Below are 7,417 nucleotides of genomic sequence, written 5' to 3' on the forward strand. Positions count from 1 at the left end.
ATGTGTTAAATCGACATAGAAAAGATTTAGGTGGGGACAGCGAAAGTTAAGGTCAAACCTTTGTGCGCACGTGCAGTGAAATTTGTCATTTTTCATTCGTGATAATTTTTGTTGGATGCGGGGAGAGAGGCGGCTTCTTAAATCATCTTTATTCGCCGAAATTCCAAATGATATTGCGTTTCAAGAATTTGGTCAGAATCCTAGTTAAGTTTCTGATTCTTAAATATGAGTACAGTTTACTTTTATATGCATCGTCCAAATTTCAAAGAAATTTGTTAAAATGCCAGAGCGGCGCAAAGTCTTAAGCGTGTAAATCACATTCACACACAAAATGGGAAAAACGAGTCTCAGTGGACGTACGGCATCCATGAGACTCAGCGAGTCTAGCTATACCTTGCTCGAGAAACACTAGCCACGAATTTGCTCACGGATGCCCTCGCATTCGTGGCTAGTGTTCCTTTGCCCGGAATATCGGTCGGTAAACAAATTACGTAAGCTTACCGTTACGTAATGTCATTGTAATAACAATAGGCAATTCTGAAATACCCTCTAAATACCTCATTGTATGTAGCTTTACCTACCAATTTGTTACTATGCGAGTTGTTGACGTAATTCTCAGTTCTATGTGTCATTTCAGGTGCATTTAGGTAAATATTTCATTACTATTTCTGGAGAAATTGCTCCAATATTTTCCGGCGATCGGCTAGCGTCACCATTTTGTCAGGAAGTAATTCAAGTAAAAGGTCAGAGAGATGCAGGTGGTGAACGCCGTGCAATCTCTAAATTCAGTAAATTTGCTTTGTCAGCCGTGTAATTGAATGGGATTATTTTGAAATTTAAAAACGCTTAAAATATCACAAACAAGTAGGCCTATGTTAATAAATATTAATACAAGCTGAAACTGCTGGGGTTCAAAAATGAACCCTACAAAATAACCTTCAAATTAATTAAATACTGTAAAATTTGATTATTACTGGATGAGAGTCACTCTGACGTAATTCGCCGTGTTGGTTAGGCTCCGATCACTCAGTGTGCAAATTGAATGGCGCGTGCCAGTGATCACGGCAGCTGCGAAATTCATCGCACTTGTGTGGAAAGTGCCATCATGTGCATACGGCTGAGCAGTTTTGCCGTCTCTCTCTATCATGCATGTCATCCGCCGCCTGACCGAGGGCAGCAATCTAAGGTCAGGTCACATCAAGTAAGCTCACGTGGTAAAGATACTCTCATAGAATCTGTTAGCCTATGACCTCCCAGTCATTATTCATGAATATTTACCTGCGTCAAATGCCCCTACAGGTTGAGGTTAAATTTCTGCCATCTTTTAAATCGGCTGTGCAGTCAGCAAAAATCAGCTTATATTTGCTTCCAATTTTAGGATCGTAAGTATCGAAAATGTAAAAAGGTACGGCGTAATAAATGAAATAGAATAGGGGAGATTGGGGTTAGTTGGAACACTGGGTAAGTTGAAACATTGTATTTTTTCTGACACAAAAATTAATTTGGTAAAATACTGGCACCTAGTAATAGGTATTAGTAAGGGTCATCCACCAAATTAGCAACAGCACTGATGCCCCACCAGTGTTGGCTTGGGAAAGGAATATCTGTTTTTTGACTTGCTGACTAATTTTTTATACCCCTCAGAAAAGATGCGTTATCTCCATGTTGTTTGAAGATTCAGGGGATTATTTTTTGAGTATCATAAGCATTAGTAGTAAGTCCCAGAATAATGTTAAATAAAAGTTTTATTGTATTTCTTATTTTGTGTAATGAACTTTGAAATGTAACAAGGCGGTTCTCGAACCACGAGTCTCGCCTGCTTTCGCGATTACTTTTGGTAGAGGTAAATGAATTTGGTGGTTATCGGCTGGGCACGATTATCTGGCTGATGGTGACCGTGCCCATCAAGTCTCATGGCCAGGCAACAGGTTTTACTAATTTGACCTCAGATTACCCTGGTGACCCTGAAATGACCTTCCTAAAATTTGGCTTTAAATGTTGACTGTACCCACCGAATTTCATGCCCATCTAAAAGTTTTTACTAATTTGACCTCAGATGACCCCTGGTGGCCTGGAAATGACCTTCCAAAAATTTGGCTTTAAATGTTGACTGTACCCACCAAGTTTCATGCCCGTTACAACAGTTTTTACTAATTTGACCTCAGATGACCCCTGGTGACCTCAAAATGACCTTCCAAAAATTTGGCTTTAAATGTTGACTGTACCCACCAAGATTCATGCCCAACCAACAGTTTTTACTAATTTGACCTCAGATGACCCCTGGTGACCTCGAAATGACCTTCCAAAAATTGGGCTTCAAATGTTGACTGTACCCACCAAGTTTCATGCCCCCACAACAGTTTGTACTAAATTTGACCTGAGATGACCCCTGGTGACCTTGAAATGACCTTCCAAAAATTTGGCTTTAAATGTTGACTGTACCCACTAAGTTTCATGCCCGCACAACAGTTTTTACTTAATTTGACCTCAGATGACCCCTGGTGACCTTGAAATGACCTTCCAAAAATTTGGCTTTAAATGTTGACTATACCCACCAAGTTTCATGCCTGTACAACAGTTTTACTAAGTTGACCTCAGATGACCCTGGTGACCTTGAAATGACCTTCCAAAAATTTGGCTTTAAATGTTGACTGTACCCCTCAAGTTTCATGCCCATACGACAGTTTTTACCAATTTGACCTCAGATGACCCCTGGTGACCTTGAAATGACCTTCCAAAAATTTGGCTTTAAATGTTGACTGTACCAACTAAGTTTCATGCCCATACGACAGTTTTTACTAATTTGACCTCAGATGACCCCTGGTGACCTTGAAATGACCTTCCAAAATTTGGCTTTAAATGTTGACTGTACCAACCAAGTTTCATGCCCATACGACAGTTTTTACTAATTTGACCTCAGATGACCCCTACATGACCTCAGTGACCTTGACGCACTAACCAATACAAACCGGTTCTGTTTCGGGTCAAGATGCACCCACCCACCAAGTTTGAGGAATGTGCAACTCATAGTCTCCGAGAAAATAGGCGGAAGGCAAACTTTAACCAAAACTTTAACCAAATTTGTCACATACACACACACACACACACACACACACACACATACGCACGGAAAAGTGATTATATAGTCTCCTGCCTTATCAGGCGAGAAGGCGAGACAAAAATAGGCATCGGGGTTAGTTGAAACTTTTGAGGTGGGGTTAGTTGAAACGTGAAAATCGCATAGAAAAATATGGTTAAAAATTTGACTTTAAAAAAATTTGTAACATGTTTACCATTTCTTCAATATTGCTTTAATATGGTTAAAAAGCAATAATACAAGCAAAAAGTGCACACAGAAAGTACATTTTATAATATTTTAGGCTTCTCATATTTTTGTCCATGGTGACACTCGTCACCTTGTGTCCAAAGTATTGACCCGCGCTCCCACATATTTATTTATTCATTTTTTTCACACTGATTGTATGTTAAAGGGTGCCTTCAAGGGAAGTATAACCCTAACAACACAATAATAATTATTTTGAAATTTTTACAAGCCATGTGGTCGCATGTCATAAATTGGTCATCTTTTGTGTAACATGATGTAAAATGAGAAAAATATCACCAATTTTGATTCAATTCAACACAACTTTTAATGAATACATTTTAGACCATTATAAGTATATATTTCTGGAAAGCTTATATTACAAGGATGCCAAATCAACAAAGCATAACATCATAATACAGGGTGGGTGAGAAATATACAGGGTGGAACAACAACAAAATTAGCATCTTTCTTGTCATGGTGAACCCCATATTTTTCCTTTTCTGAAAGCTATGTAGTTCAAAATAAATATGGATTCAGAAAGACATTGCATGGGTCCTTCAAACAAATTAGGAAGAAAGAGTTTAGTATCCCTTACGTTAAACATACAGGGTGATCAAAATTGTAAAATAATTTCACAATTTTTATGACATTTTTCAATCAAAACTTTTTTCCTCCATTTCTGGCACTAAAACTAATAGCATAATTGAATTCCTCATCAAATTTCCTTAAAAATATGTGTTCTTTTGAATAAGTAGGGTGACTCGGGCAAGAGATAGTCCATTTAGAAATGTCGGAGCATAGTATGCACACTTTGTACAGTAACATATTACATATAGGGAAAACTGTCATAATTAGCATTTAATTAGGCAATTAATTGGTTACATCTTTTGTTACAGTTGATGTACTATGAGGTAGATCTACAATCCAGGATGATATATGTGCAATTTGAGGTCCATGCTAGTTGTACTTTTCAAGATACAAAGGTTTGAAGTTTGCCATATTTTCACAATTTTGTGTATAACCCTATGGGGCTTCCCGAACCGGCTCTCCCGAACCGGCTGCTCCATTGACACATCTTACATATTGAGGTATAAATCTCAAAGTACTTGTCCAATTGACTTGGGTTTTTTGTATTTGACAAAGAACATAATTATCAACAAAATGACACCAAACTTTCTACAATAGGTATTATACTTTTAGAATAAACCTAACTTGAAGTGTGAAGAAAGCGTTTTCATGTTACGGCTGCTCCATTTTTGGGTGACCTATTTGTGACATGCGACCATGTTTCAACTAACCCCACCCTATGTTTCAACTTACCCCAGGGGTGGGGTTAGTTGAAACACTTTTTTTCAAATTTTCAAATTGGATTATATGAATAATCATAAGCAGGTCCAATAAAATTAGTGTTAGTGTTTCTTGAAAGTAATCGGTTTGTGTTAAAAAGACGATTTTGTGAAAAATGTTTCAACTAACCCCAATCTCCCCTAAAGCTTATAATGACACGCTTATGAAGTGTGTTTGTGAACTATGAAGCATGTTTACGTCCCGGTACAATTTTATGAACCGGACTATGCACAAGGATGACATAGTAGCCATCTCTAACAGTAATGCTAAAGCATTACGTGTTAGAGAATATGCTCGAACAACCTATACCTTGTAAAACCAGTGTGCGCATGTGAAGTTCCCCTTTCTCGAGCTTGCTATGCGCGCACGCGCGCTTGTGCAAAGGGGACGAAGTCGAAGGGGACAATGTTCTAATCCCGGATGTCCGATCGAGTGAATCAGTGCCAGCAGTGCGTGTCAAAAATGTCATACCAAAAAATAATGAACCCGAAGTCACGCTGAACTGAGCTGCACTAGCAATTGTCTTGTCTTGTCTTGTACGATACTACTCAACGCTCCAGTTGAAGCTAATCAAGTTGGAGCCACACGAGTAGGTTGGTGGGCGTGCTTGCGAATGATGGTTTATTGGAGGTAGTGGTTGGTTACTGCTTCTTTGAAGTTGCTTGGGTCTTGAATATCTGTAAGTTGCTCTGGTAGTTGATTCCAATCACGGACTGTTTGTGGCAGGTATGAGTGAAGATAACAGTTTTTGTTGGCACTTATGGCAATGAAACAATTTTTGTTGGAATGGCGAGAGTGACGACGAACCGGGTGCAGCAGTGTTTGCACCGGGACCGCCAGGAGACCCCCCCTTGCCTTGTGGAAGTTTGTGAGTCTTGCAATTTTCCTACGTTGAGATAAGGGTTCAATACTCAACTCGGACATCATGTCCGTAACACTAGAAAAACGACCATAGTCGTTCATGATGAATCTGACAGCCCTCCTCTGTACAGATTCCAGCTTGTCTATGAGATTTTGAGTGAATGGATCCCAGACAGAAGCACTATATTCAAGAGATGGCCTAACGAGGGTTTTATAAGCTATGGTTTTGATTTTCCTACTACATGATTTGAGATTCCTACGGACGAATCCAAGTGTACGATTTGCTTTAGCTGAAATACGACATATGTGTTCACTCCATTTTAAATCATTTGAGATATCAACACCTAGATAGCAATGGTGTGAAGTTTCCTGAAGCTGAGTATTGTTTAATGTGTAAGTGAACTGGTGAGGAGATCTGGCCTGAGTTATACGCATCACATAACATTTTTTACTGTTAAAGCTCATTTGCCAGTGATCTTGCCACTCTGTTAACTTATTCAGATCCTGTTGAAGGTTTTCTGCATCAAATGAGTTCTTAATGGGACGATGCAATACACAATCGTCAGCAAAGAGCCGGATGCTAGATGAGATGTTATCTGGGAGATCGTTTATAAAAATCAAGAACCAGAGAGGGCCTGTCACAGTTCCTTGAGGAACACTGGAGATCACATTAGCCCAATCTGAACACTCACCATTGATCCTGACTCTTTGCTGTCGATTTGTGAGGAATGATTTCACCCATTCATAAATTTTACCTCTAATGCCATAGTTGAATATTTTGGCAAGCAGGCGTTTGTGGGGAACTTTATCAAATGCCTTTTCAAAGTCCATTACTATCAAATCTGTTTGAATACTTCTATCTGGCATCTGCTGTTGAGGTGAGATCTTGCATAGTATTTATTAATTTATTAATTACTTTAGCATAGCCTAAATCTATAGCTTCATGTAACGTCAAGTTTGATACACTGCCTGCTGTCAAATGTAACATTTTAATGTGTACAGGTACTTAAAATACCCGGCAGGCCGCCGGCACTCCCCTGCACCATTGCCACTGACATTGCACTACATGACTGACTGACTGCCGTACGTAAGCTTACTCAATCTCGACACAGTTTATGACAAACATGACAAAGGCTCTCACAAATAACAGCTGTAATTACAGCAATCGCTACAATGAATCAATAACCTCATACACTTAATTAATAATTCACATCTTTATCAAACATACCGTATACTATATTCCGACCTTGGGCATCTGAATCCGATGAAAATTACTTCCATATTTTGGTTGTCTCCATCCGTAATCTCAGATTTTCTTGGAAGATGTTTATCTTGCCGAAAGGCTGAGTAAGAACTGCGCTAATTGGTCAATTAGAAAACCAATCAAAATTTGCGTTACTAACTTGCAGAGGGCAGCAGATAACTTACTTTCTAGGCCAGAGGGTACAAGTCACAAATGGTGAAAAATTGCTCTCAAATAAAATTAAAATTGTAGTTGTTGACCTCATTTGCTGTTGCTGCTACCAAATTTAGCGGGAAACCTGTAAAAATTAGATAGTTCTCAAAGATTGGTCACAGCAGAAACGGAAGGGCAGGACTCGGGAGAACAGGCCATCGAGCAGGTCCAACAAAAGATGGCGCGCCCGCGGATGGCGTGGCAAGCCACGGCACTATTATGAAAGACAAAGATAAAAACAATTTATCGCGTCTGATGTCACCATCAATTACGATCCTTGATTGGTTAACACAGGTTAATCAGCGCGTAAAAGGAAGACCGATCTATCTAGTGCTGATCGGAGAAAAGGAATAGCAGCAAATGGCAAAAAATTCCGTACTTTTACAAGGCAAAAAGCAGCTTTTCTAGGCATTGCGGACATGGTGCCT

The 7,417-nt window shown here is 39.3% G+C and overlaps 1 protein-coding gene across 1 annotated transcript in view; it reads right to left on the reverse strand.

Moving 5' to 3' along the window:
* The window catches only part of LOC140168408 (uncharacterized), a 64,305-nt gene extending 57,436 nt beyond the window's left edge, over positions 1 to 6,869 (reverse strand). The window contains 1 exon segment of the mRNA XM_072191796.1: positions 6,762 to 6,869. The gene's annotated coding sequence lies outside the window, so the exon portion shown is untranslated.
* Positions 6,870 to 7,417: the final 548 nt, after the last annotated feature.

The sequence above is a fragment of the Amphiura filiformis genome, chromosome 13 (assembly GCF_039555335.1).
Source record: "Amphiura filiformis chromosome 13, Afil_fr2py, whole genome shotgun sequence".
Lineage (NCBI taxonomy): Eukaryota > Metazoa > Echinodermata > Ophiuroidea > Amphilepidida > Amphiuridae > Amphiura > Amphiura filiformis.